Source organism: Armigeres subalbatus, chromosome 2 (genome assembly GCF_024139115.2).
Source record: "Armigeres subalbatus isolate Guangzhou_Male chromosome 2, GZ_Asu_2, whole genome shotgun sequence".
NCBI classification, from domain to species: domain Eukaryota; kingdom Metazoa; phylum Arthropoda; class Insecta; order Diptera; family Culicidae; genus Armigeres; species Armigeres subalbatus.
Genome location: NC_085140.1, coordinates 167306611 through 167320301, shown reverse-complemented (window position 1 = coordinate 167320301; position 13691 = coordinate 167306611). Strand labels below are relative to the sequence as shown.

Sequence of the window (13691 nt, the reverse complement as noted above, 5' to 3'; positions counted from 1 at the left end):
TTACACTCTTGTAGAGTAAATTGTGGTCTTCAAGAGCGTTATAAAACTTAAAATGTTATTTGGGTGGTCATCAATGTTTCATTAACATTGCAATGCAGTACGCGATTGACATTTGGAAACAAACAATCAAAGAATACTGCACTGTATGTTGCATACACGAAACAAAATCATTAAGTTGCATTTTACTATGTAACTTCAAAGCGTCTTTCAAAATTGAATTGTTTGTTTAAATTAAGTTACAGATACGTTGAGTGTATCTTCATGTTTGATTTAGCATCGTTCAACGTTTTGACAACTTACAATTTATTCCTGTGATGATGCAATCAAGTAACAGGAAACCCGAGTACAAAACTTCATAATCGTATGGTTTTTATGGTGAGTCAACATGCAGTTTACTTCAAAGGTATTGAATGGTGCTGTGGTAGAGTGAAGGACTGTCAATCACAAGATCCATATATCGAATCCAGTTTTATATTTTTATTTCATTTTTTTCCGCTGCAGTAGTTTGCAACATTATTGCAATTTTACTGCAATCGGAGGATGTTTCCGTAGGCTCCACCCCTTGTGATTTTTAGATTGCAAAAGAGTTATATTTGATGGCACATACGCAAAGATTGTTTCTTACCGAATAGTTGCAACACAGTGAGATGTGCAGTAGTGAAACAAGTTGTGCTGGATATATAACTTCATTAAATGAAACAATAATAATGGTCCATTCACAAATTACGTAACGCAAATTTGTGAAATTCTATACCCCTCCCTACTTAACAGCTTAACATACGGTTTATAATAATAAAAATAAATGTTTTATATTCGTTTATATTTACTTCAAAACAAATTTTACTCCCGTTGAAAAGTATACTCTTTTAAGCATATATAAACAAAATTATTATCATTACAAGATGGTATGTCAAGCTAAAAATGATATATTTCGAATGACCTTTTTGAAAATGAGTTTCCAGTAATTAAAATTTAAGTAAAAAAAGGCTAACAACACTTTGATGAAAATGGTAATTTGATAATATACCCCTGAAGAACACCCTTTGTTTGAACAAAGAGAAGATTTTACAATGAAATATTATCAGGTGAAATACCAATAAATATGAATATGCGAAACACGAAAGAACAGCCTATGATTAAAAGAATGAAAAAATCAACGACGAAATATTATCAGATGAACACACAACCTAATATGCATATGCGAAACCTAAAAGAACAGTCTATGACTAAAAGAAGAAAAAAATCAACAAAGAAAATCAGGTGAAACACAAGTAAACATAAATGTGCAAAATAATGGTTGATTATTACTCGACGTTTGGCCTCATTTTTTATAATTTCGACCTCTTATCCTATCTCACATTGTAACCCTTCGATCTTTTGACTTGCGACCTTTTGACCTTCGACTTTCTGTTCTTAAGCCGTTAGTTATATCTTTTGTTCTTTCGACATTTCGTGCTCTCGACCTTTTGACTCCGATTTTTTGTTTCGATCTTTTGACCCTTCGACCTTTTGCCGTTAGACCATTTGACTCATATTTTTGTTTCGACCTTTTGTCATTTCGACCTTTTGACCCTTCGATCTTTTAACTCTGATTTGTTGCTTCGATCTTTTTGTCATTCGACCTTTTGACCTTTGACATTTTGTCCTTCGACCTTTTGGCCTTCGACCTTTTGACCCTCGACCTTTTGTCCTACAACCCTGCTTGGAAAGTAGTGTTACGATTGCCAGGGATACCGAGATTGTCGAGGAATTCATCTACCTTGGATCCTTGACCGATAATAATGTTAGTCGTGAAATACGGAGGCCCATCATCTGTGGACGTTGAGCCGACTACGGGCTCTAGAATAAACTGTGATCCAAAATGATTGACACGTGCGTGTGCTTAGGACCATCTTTGGCGGAGTGTAAGAAAATGGTGTGTGGCGGCGAATGATGAAGCACGAGCTCGACCAGCTCTACGGCGAACACAGTATTCAGAAGGTTGCTAAAGCTGGAAGGTATGGTACGCATGACATGCTGTCAGAATGCCACACAGCAACCCTGCAAAGATGGTGTTGCTTGCAAATTCAGATGTAGTAGTCTTCCTCTTATTGGCGTCACATCTACCACTAGAACATTGCCGCCTCGCAGTTATTGACTGTTTCTAAGCCAAGTTTCCACTTTTGCATGATCTTATGAATATTTCTATGCACAGGGAAGTCAAGAACATTTCCAACATGAAAATTTCCAAGACCGGACCGGGAATCGAACCCAGCCACCTTCAGTATGGCATTGCTTTGTGGCCGCGCATTTTACCTCATGGATAAAAAAGGCCCCTAAGATGTAGTATTATTTACGAGTATCGTCTCAAGTTAATTTCCCACGCGCATTTCCGGTTTTGCTAGAAAACATCGTGCGGTCATCATCCAGGGATCCAGCATCGGTAGCACTCAGCAGAATTTGTTTAAGCGAAAGAGAAAATTCACTTGCACAATTGTGCTTTCACCGACGACAGCCACTCAATGATTTACTGCTTATTTGCTACAGATGCCATCTTGATGAATAATTTTCTGCAGCAACTACACGTCACCAGCCGCCACTGGTGAAAATTCCTACGAGATCTCTGCAGCAATCGCCAATTACGCGAGAGAACAACACTGATGTTTATACTGGGACCGCTCTCCAAAGAATCTCGAATTTACTGGATCGCGCGCTGGTTGCTAGTTCCGATGCTGGGGCCGTATTGGATTACCTCGATTAATCGAATCATCGTTGTGATAATCGATTAATTTGGAATCGATTACTTCTCAACGAATAATCGATTCAATAATAGACAAGAATCTGGGCGGATAAAAGACTATTATTCTTCCATTCACTTCCACTAATTAATTTTTATGTATCAAACAGATACGTATTTCGTTTTCTTTGAAAACTTCTTCAGTGTTTTGTTATCGACAAAAAACACTTTTTCTGTGTTCCATGTTTTACCAAAACGATCCCTAATGTTTTATAACCTTCCACACTAATAATCACGATAATACAGAAGCAAAAAAAACTTCCTCACTAACAATTCCAAAACCCTCCGTGGCACCCTCGGTCGAAGAGTTTTCTGCAAATCTTTCAAATAGGGTAACCGTACCCTTAGTGGAGGTAGCACCAATAGTGGAGGTAGTGGGGTTTTAATGAGATTTATCATATTTATACACTTTACGATGGTTTCAGTTGATGAGTCGTGCTTTAAATATTCTGTTAAATGCAACTTATCTTAAGTTTTCGCTTGAAAAACTATTGAAAACAATGATTTTCCTTAACAAAAATGACTCCCTTGCACCTATAGTGGTGCAACTGTACCAATAGTGGCGAGTCTCATAAGAAACCAATGGATAGCACCACTATGGGAACCAAAATTAATTTTTACCGCCACTAAAGGAACAGTGTACCCATAGTGGTGCAAGCAATATTTGGTAATTGTTGATGTTAAATGACATCTATCTCATTTTTGTTAGCAAATTTATTAGTTTATCTATTGAATAAGATATTAAAACTTTAAAGTTCCCATAATTATCCATTTTTAAAAAATATTTTCTTTTGTGGATCTACTAATACCTCCACTATTGGTACCGTTACCCTAGGTGTTCAAATAATCTATTATCATCCTTCTCCTTCTTCAGCATTCGCAAGGACGTGGCCAGGACAGATCTCGATTATTGGAGAGTGCATTGCTTCCATCTAAGAGATAGTGATTATTCCCAAATCAATATCTGTGGTGACGGATGAAAGTGATGCTACTCTAATACAAAAGTCCAGGCTTGAGTACTGTCTACAAATTTGTCCTCATTGCACATTGATAGGGGAAGAGGCCCCAAAACGCCCCCCCGATGCAAAACGCCTTCTGTTGTTTCCCTCATATTTACCACCATTAAGATGCCCGTAACAAAACTAGATCTAAAATTATGTAGGATAGGCGAAGAAAGTTTCAAAATAGTGCATGGGAAGGTCGGAAAAACCGAAAATTTCCACATTTTGAAGAAACATCTAACATTTTGGCGAGGCAAAACGCCCTAGCGGCAATAACCTACAAAGTACTTGCGTCTCCACGGGCTATCCATACGAGAATGCTATTTCGCCGACGCGTGGTACTTTGTTCCCTAGGAGCTGCCTGCTAAAAGGCGTTTTGCCTCATGAGTTTTCTGGCAACAGAATATCACCACTTTTTTGAAATGTGAATATTATCAATATGATTGAGATTTTTGACAATTTTTTAATGGCATCAACTAGCTATCTTGTTCAACTGATGCATAATGTAAAAATACCCATGAATAGCGTTACAAATAAGACAATAGAGCAGTGTTTGCTTAGCTAGGGCATATTGCCCCCCCTTCTCCTAATGCAAATAACGATTAACGAAGGAGCGGGGCTAATGGGCTCACTATATTGAATATAAAAAAGCAGCTTTCCCGCGCGCGAGCCATTTTGTTCAAGATATCACGGCGAGCGATTCCTGCATCGGCATCAGTGTCAGTCGTCGGAGTCTGTTGCGTCCAGTTGATTGCGGTCCCTGCATCGGCTTTGGCGGTGCTCGTCGGGGTGTAGTTGCAGAATAATCGGCGCGTGGCCTTCATCAGCAGTACTCAAGTGAAATTTTCTGTAAATCGTGGTGAAGCATCGAGTGGCTACCCGAATAAAAAAGTCCAATAGAATTACAATAGAAATTACAATAAACACTATTGTTGCTCACAATAAAATAACAATTAAGAATATTGTTTTCCACCATAAATCCTATTGTAAATGGAAGTTTTACAATAGAAAATAGGGGTTGTTAGTTACCGTAACAATAAAAAAATCGTTAATTTCTCGAACAATTTTTTGCAATTACAATAGAATTTATTGTAATTCTATTGTCAACAGTTTTCTGTCAATAGATTTTATTGTACGTTTATTGGAACAACAATAAGGAAAAATTAATTGGTACAATAAAAGAACAATAGAATTGAATGTTCATAAATAAAATGTATTGTAATTTTATGATATTTTAATGTAATTCTATTGTATTTTCTATTCGGGTATCCACAACAATCGTCAACGGATGTGTATCGAGGCGCATAAGCCGGTCCTTTTTAGGATCAGCACTTTAAATGGAAGCCAAGGGGTGTGTGACGAATATTCTCTACAGGAACAGAACATTTGATAACAATCAGTAATGGCGATGGCTTCTTCAGTTAATTTATTCACCGCTTTAGATATTGCAACCATTGTGCATCGGAAAGTGATATGTTATTGGTAGACTTGTATATAATTTTCTGTCTACCTGCCTATGGACGCCGCAGAGGTCAAGAACGACGACGTCCTTGTTGGGGATACATGAACGGGATTGGTTGGTTCTAATAATTTTGTCGGGTATTTCATGCCCCCATTTAAATTTTCAATAGTTGAACGTTGATATTCAATAGTTTTTATTTATTTTCTTTTATTTTATTTACTTAATTCGCCTTCGACTAGGTCGCACAGACTACTTCTAATAATACAATACAACGCGAAACATAATCTTCAATATTACAGATAACAACAGAAATATGGAATATGAACAAACTTTAGATTAAAATAATGTATGAATTTTTAAATACTATCTTTCACACTGAATTGTTCGGTTCGTGGGTCTCCATACAGCATTCGCGTGGGTGACGAATTCACGGCATCACACACCTGGTGGCCAGATCGATGAAGTCAGTGCTCTGCTTCTGTATCGGGCATCAATAACGACTTTGAATGAAACATAATCGAGTGTAGAGATGTTTTGCCATGGTGAGACCAAGCATTTTACCAATGACACTTTTTCAGCTCCGATGGCTTCGCAAACCATTTGCTCTATTTCATGATCGGTAACGTCATTTCCTATGTTGGAAATGTAAAGATTCGTACTGTTGATCGTATCCTGAATTTTGCTATCGATTCTCGTAGATGATAATGGCGAAACTTCTTGACGCGAAGTACCCATTTGCTGTTCTGGCGCGAATTGGTTCAATACGGTAGAATTTGATTCCAGAGTAGTAACTATTTTGCTAATGCGCTCCACCTCGTTCTTCAATTGAATGAATTCGTCCTCCGTTGCCTTCAATTCTTTATTATCTGCTATTGCCGGTTGTCTGAAGCGTCCGTTTTCAATTGCATGCCTACATGAGTCGCACATCCAGAATATGTTGGAATGTAAACATGCGCATCCTTCGTCGTAGCTTAGTCCTACACATTTTGCGTGGAATTGATGACGATCATTACAAAATCCCTCACAAGGCACGACGATATCTTCGGAGCAAAATTCAATTTCACAAGCTTTACAATGATACATCGTTTAGCGGTATCGTAAACCCTATCAGCGTAGTTCTACCTCCACTATAGATGTCGACAGTCTGCTCCTTGTATGCGTTACGTTCAAGACGATGCACTAGAATAAGTTGAAACGTAAAGTGTGTGAAGCAAAAACAACTCGAGCGGCGGTGGTTGTATCCAGTGAGTAGCGATGGTTGACATGCAGCGATGTAGTGAGTAATTGATTTGGTAAGCTAGCGTTGATGGCAACTTCTTATGGCTAATCCAATAAGCACAGATGAGATGGTTCACGAAATTAATTCAGTAGAACTAATTAGATGTTTTTTAACGACAGCCACGGCACATGACCCTTTCGGCCAAACGACCCTTTCGGCCAAACGACCCTTTCGGCCAAACGACCCTTTCGGCCTAATGACCCTTTCGACCAAATGACCCTTTCGGCCAAGCGACCCTTTCGACCAAATGACCCTTTCGGCCAAACGACCCTTTCGGCCAAATGACCCTTTCGGCCAAACGTCTCTTTCGGCCAAACGACTCTTTCAGCCAAATGACCCTTTCGTCCTAATGGTCTGTTCGGCAAAATGGTATATTCGGCCATACAACTTTCGCCCTAGTTGAATTCGGTCAAACAACTTTCGACCTAGTTGAATTCGCCCAAATGGCTTTCGGCCGAATGGGTTTCTGCAAAAAGACCCTTCTCCGAATGCGGAGGGCCGAGCTCGTAACCAGAATGTCGGAACATTCACCACTGTATTGAAAGCAATTTTAGTTTAATATTGATGAAAATTCTTTCATGAGCTTCTGATAGAACTTGCTTTTGATCAAATTCATTGAGCAACCAATACAAATGAGACGGGCTTGCTAGTTTTATGGACGTGGGTTCAATCCTAGTCTCGTTCCATTCTTCTAATTTGAAACTTTCTCCATATTTCTTATGTTCTAGCAATCGCTAGAACTTGGAATTTATTTCCACACCGTTCCCGTTTCCTTCCACATATCAACATGACTATTGCAGTAGTAGCTCATTAACCAATTCGAACCCCCCCCCCCCCTTCGAACCTAACCCAAAGATTCAAATGAATTTCGCATGAAGTAGTGGCAAGTGCAGTGGGAAAGTGATTGCATAATCATTTCCTCCCTTTCCGTACATTAACTTGCATTCTAACGTGGCAGGCGCCATGAGTGCGAGTCACAAGCAAACATCCATTGGTTCTCTGTGTAAGAGCAGCTGATTTTGTCATAATGCATATAAATCAAACGTGCAATCAATGTTCACGGATCATCTGCATCATCAGGAATTGCATAGAATATTTTTAGCTGTGCATCAATCCGCACTATTCTGGAGGGGCTCCACAGAAAATATCAACTTGTTTAAAACAATTCAAGTCCGTCCAACGGACATGCATAGACGCATTAGCCGTTATTTAAAACAAGTATAGAGCGTGGGAGAAAGTGTTTCGAGTGTGGCCTTCCCAAAAGTGCGCATTTTGATTCGTGCTGGGATTGACGATACGATCTGCATTCTATAAACCTCGGCGAGGGCAAGGGTGAAGCACGTCTGCTACTGCACGCTGCACGTTCCATGTATACGAGATGCAAGCTTCGAGAGGTGATGAAAGAAGATGCAATTAGTTGTTCATTTGCTGCACAGTACATGTGCAATTTGAGCTCGACCTGCAGTGCGAATGCAAATCTATGCCAGCAAAAGAGGCTTTAGTGTGGTTCGGTGACTTCAGCATACGCTTAGAAGCACATTTGTGGGAGTGTAGTAGTCGAACAAAAAAGTTTAATTAAATGGGAGAATTACTCTTGTTTGGTTTGTAAGTGGTAGTAATTGCTTTCGGATGGGTGATTGGGGAAACAATGCCAATTTCAAACTATGTCGAGAATGCAGCATTGCCGGTAAACGTCAGCGCACGTATGCCGGTTCCATGAGCTTGTGCGCAAAGAGTTGTAATACTTTAAGACAACTTTAATACCCGTGTTTTTATTGCGTTTTATTGTTTCTCGATTGTGGGACCAGCTGGTTAGACAGTTTGTAACATACCACGGTTGTGGGAACCTTTGCTTCCAACGTCTACATTATGTGCTTTTAGTTGGATAATGGTTGACATTTGGGATACAAAATGTGATCATTACGTAGCATAGTGAATTGAAGTTAGAGATGTGTAGATAAGATGGGGTTATGACTGGCTTGGGGATATGTTGCCAAAATGAATGGCATGTTTCAAAATGCTTATATTTCTTAATCTATTTGGCTTCATATGCCAATTTTTGAAGCATGGATATAGTTATATTTTATATTCCTTGAGCAAGGTAAAAAGCTTTTATTTTATATTTATCAGGCAAGCTATATTTTGGTATCTCCGTTGATAGAGCTTTTGCATATCTTCGATGTTCTCTGGCATACCACCACATTGAACTTGAAAAATTTGTTATACTTACATCCAATGATAATGGCTTGTGAATAAAAAAAAATATTCTGAAGGAGAAAGCTCGAGTGGTTTCAAAGTTTTGTTCATCATTAGACTGCTTCAGATTGAGATTTTTTAGGTTTAGGTTGCAGAATTCGTACCTGTTCCAGTAGCGGTGTCAGTCATCTAGGCACATTTTTGATGCTGTGCAGAGCGGGTTCGATTCCGCTCCATTAAAGGTGAAGCTTCTCCTAATACGCCTTCAGGCAGCCCTTCAGTTGGTTAATGATTAATGTCGTCGACGTAGTTTTCAAGAATATAACGTGAACAATAATCCGGTATTTTTTTTATTGCGAAATCTACGACATTCTCCAACATTGGTCGCTTAGGTGGTTGAAGGCATTGACATCGTCAACGATTTGGCAATTTATTGAAAACCCCTAGATTCAAAATGTCGTACACATATCGAATATCAAGAAAGCGATTGCGATACAGAAAAAACAACTAATTGTTATCAACAAGGCAAAAATATATTAATTCCCAGCTCCATTGCAATTTTGAGTACACTCAACCCTCTTTTTACGGCACTTTCTTAAACGTAAATCTGTTTTGTGGCCCCCTTTTTGCGGCACGTGATATTGTCATCCAAAAGTAAACCTATTAGAGGGGCTCTTAGAAACCCAAAGAACTAAGTAGCTGTTTTGCATCTTCAACAATTGTTCCATTTCAGGTCATCCAAGAATTCTACACGCGTAACCAAAATGCTGATATCTCTTTTAAAAACTGGATCATGTCCTATTTGATCCGTAAAATCAAATTGGATATGTCTTCAGTAACTGTTCAGTTTCAGGCCATCCAAGAAGTGCCTGGAGTATAGGCATTAAGGTCTACACGCGAGACCAAAGGGCTAGATACGCAATTGGATACGCATTCAATAGTTGTTCCTTTCCAATTTATCCCAAAATTCCTGGAGTATAGGCCTTGAGGTCTACACGAGTAACCAAAGGGTTATTCTATCTATTTGCCCTTTTCAATCCATAGAAAAAAGTGGATTCGCCTTAAATAACTGTTTCGTCCTAGATTGTTCAAGAATTACATGAAGTATAGGCCTTAATGTCTACACGTTTCACCAAAGGGCTGATATCTCTTTTTGAAAATGGTTCATGACCTATTTGATTTGTTTGTCCAAATTTGATGCACCTTAAATAGTTGTTCTATCCAATAGTTGGTCATCCAAAAATTCCTATAAGGTCTATGCGTACCTCCAAAGGGCTTACATATTTTTTTTAAATGGTTCATGCCCTTTATTTAATCCGTAGAATAAAACGGTATAAGCCTTCAATAACTGTTTCGTTCTAGATCGTTCAAGAATTCCATGAAGTCTAGGCCTTAAGGTTTACACGCGCAACCAAAGGATAGCTACCATGCCCTTCTCAATCCGTAGAATCAAATTGGATATGCATTTAATAAATGTTTCGTCCCAGGTCATCCAAAATTGCAAAAATCGAGTTTCAGAGAAAGAAAATAAGCATAACTTAGTAGATATATGAAAAACTGACCTGAAAACTAATGGAATGTAGGCAATCCAAAAAGTTGTCTGAAATTTTACTGAATGAAAATTAATTTACGACGATTAAATACGACTTTGAGTACTTTAGTGGCTTTCCGAGCCTTTTGAAAGGAGGCTTCCGAGCCCCTAGAAAAGAGCATTTTGAAAGGAGGCTTTGGAGCCGCTTGAAAGAAGGCTTTCGAGTCGCTTAAAAGAAGGCTTTCGAGCCTCTTGAAAGGAGGCTTCCGAGCCTCTTGAAAGAAGACTTCCGAGCCTTTTGAAAGGTGGCTTCCGAGCCTCTTGAAAGGAGGCTTCCTAGCCTCTTGAAAGGAGGCTCCAGAGCCTCTTGAAAGGAGGCTTCCGAGCCTCTTGAAAGGAGGCTTCCGAGCCACTTGAAAGGTGGCTTCCGAGCCTCTTGAAAGGAGGCTTCCGAGCCACTTGAAAGGTGGCTTCCGAGCCTCTTGAAAAGAGGCTTCCGAGCCTCTTGAAAGGAGGCTTCCGAGCCTCTTGAAAGGAGGCTTCCGAGCCTCTTGAAAGGAGGCTTCCGAACCTCTTGAAAGGAGGCTTCCGAGCCACTTGAAAGGTGGCTTCCGAGCCTCTTGAAAGGAGGCTTCCGAGCCACTTGAAAGGTGGCTTCCGAGCCTCTTGAAAGAAGGCTTCCGAGCCTCTTGAAAGGAGGCTTCCGAGCCTCTTGAAAGGAGGCTTCCGAGCCTCTTGAAAGGAGGCTTCCGAGCCTCTTGAAAGGAGGCTTCCGAGCCTCTTGAAAGGAGAACTTTGAGCCCCTCGAGAAAAAAAGACTACGAGCTGCTTGGAGGAAGGCTTCTGAGACGTTTATAAGGAGGCTTCCAAGCCTCTTGCAATGAAGCTACTGAGATTTTTCCGAAAAAGCTTTCATGACTCTAATATGGAAGCTTCCTAACCTTTAGATTCTAGATTTTAGTCACTCAACGTTTTGTCCTTTTGATCTTTTGTCCCACAGCCCTTCATACACTGTACTGGTTAGCGTTAGCAATAAGCTTTGATATACTGATCGCCATGCATATTACGTACAATTCAAAGTTTATGAATGAAAAAATAACACAATTATTTGAATTTTGTAATACATCCGCCATTATGCATTTTTGTCCTAGGTATCCCCTGGGACCAGCAGGGGATGTACCCCCAGGGGTACATGTACCCCAGGTTGAGTACCGCTGCTCTACTTGATCTATTAAACCAAATTCAATATGCTCCAATTCCCCTCCAGGTGCTACAAGAATAACTGGAATATAGGCCTTGGATATAAACGGGTAACTACCCAAGTATCACCAAGCATTTATTGCACTTATATCAATATTGCACGTATATCAATCATAAACCGGCATGCTAAATGCTAATTGCATTACATCAGTTTTAACGATGTGGAGTTGCATTCATTTATCAACTGTCAGACAACTATACTCTAAATAACCATTTCGAATGGAGCGAAGCATTACTTATGCTTTATTTCAACATGTCAATGTAATGAACCATCAATTCGGTCTTATAAATGCCCTTTTCCACTTTAAAGCAACTTTTAGGGCTGTATTTTTTACAAGCATATATAGCTTCATGGTAACTTGGGTAAAGGTCTGTTTTTAATGATTCATGCTCTTTTTAATCCGTATGCCTATAATAACCGTTCCGTTCCAGGTCATTCAAGAATTCCCTAAAGTATAGATCTTAAGGTCTACATGCGCAGCAGAAAAACAGTTTTCTTTTTTACCATTAGTTTGAGCACTTTTTTTATTAAAAGTGTCATCCAAGAATTCCTTGGAGCACATGACTTAAGTTCTACACGAAGTTTCTAATATTTTTTTAAGAAGGGTTGATGCCCTTGTGATCCATTGAAAAAAAATGGATACCCCTTCAACTATTGTTGCATCGCAGTACAAACAAGAATTACCTGAAGTATAGGCTTTCAGATCCTTGAGACCTGTTAGTCTGTTTGGATCATTTATGCTGATTGCGATCCTTCTTCTTCTTCTTATTGGCATTACATCCCCACACTGGGACAGAGCCTCCTCGCAGCTTAGTGTTCATTAAGCACTTCCACAGTTATTAACTGCGAGCAGGGAATCATTTTTTTTGAAATACGCATACGAAACAAGCGACAAAAGAGAACCAACGACAAAGCTTTGTTTTTGTCGGAGATAATAATGACAAAGATCCGAAAATTTTTGTCCATGACAAAAAAGAAGACAATTTTGTTGCAAACTTTTCATTCCGTTATTTTGCATTCTCTCTAGAGCAAATTTCGATTATATGCTATCGTAGTTTCTACTTTCATGGAAATATTCGAGAATCTAACGCTGATTACAAAAATAGCCTCGTATTCTCGGAAATATCAGAGCATGCAAGGCAAATGATTTTTGTCATATTGTGTTCAGGTTCTGACAAAGGCTTGTTGCAAGGTGCGTTTGTCAGTAACAAACTCTGTTGATGACAAAGGGTATATTGTTAGGCGTTGCTCGAATATTGATTCCCTGACTGCGAGGTTTCTAAACCAAGTTACCATTTTTGCATTTGTATATCATGAGGCTAACACGATGATACTTTTATGCCCAGGGAAGTCGAGACAATTTCCAAGCCGAAAATTGTCTAGACCGGCACCGGGAATCGAACACAGCCACTCTTAGCATGGTCGTGCTTTGTAGCCGCGCGTCTTACCGCACGGCTATGGAGGGCCCCGGTTGCGATCCATAGAATTGAATTGAATGAGCTTTCTACAATTGTTCTTTTTCAGTTCATTCAAAAATTTACTGCAGTTTAAACCTTGATGTCGTCACGCGTACACAAAGTGCTATTATCTCTTTTGTAAATGACTATGCCCTTAGTAATCCATAGAACTAAAATGGATACGCATTACACAAGAAATAAAATCCCACTTAATTTAAATAATTAGTAAAAGCACGTTGATATCCTAAAAAGAAAATAGATCTTTCGTCACGCGTTCTGACCTTAAGGCCGAAACTCCAATACTCTTGAAATTCTTGGATGAGAGTAACATGCCATCAATTCATTTCCAAATTGGTTCAAATAATCACTAAGAGCATGTTGCATTTCCAAAAGGAGCATGTAGATCTTTCGTTATGCATATTGACCTTAAGACCTGAACTCCAATTTTGGAACTCTTGAATGACCCGGAACGGAACATGCATTTCATTCATATTCGATTTGGTTGATCCGTTCATATGCATATCCGATTTGGTTGATTTTAATGATCATTAAGAGCATTTTGCATTTCTGAAAGGAGCAGACAGATCCTTCAGGCCGATACTCAAGTTCTTGGAATTCTTGGATGGCTTGGGATGGAACAAATGTTGATGGCATGTCATTTGATTGAAGAATCGCAAGGAATATTGATGTTTGGACCACTGGAAGCATGCAACTACCCAATGTTCCCC

General features: G+C 39.3%; 2 protein-coding genes across 3 annotated transcripts in view; both read left to right on the top strand.

Annotated features, from left to right (window-relative positions):
- LOC134211135 (sodium- and chloride-dependent neutral and basic amino acid transporter B(0+)-like) overlaps nucleotides 1-13691 on the top strand; it is a 727874-nt gene that overhangs the window by 100928 nt on the left and 613255 nt on the right.
- The window catches only part of LOC134211134 (sodium- and chloride-dependent neutral and basic amino acid transporter B(0+)), a 343203-nt gene that overhangs the window by 101215 nt on the left and 228297 nt on the right, over nucleotides 1-13691 (top strand). The gene's annotated exons all lie outside the window — the stretch shown is intronic.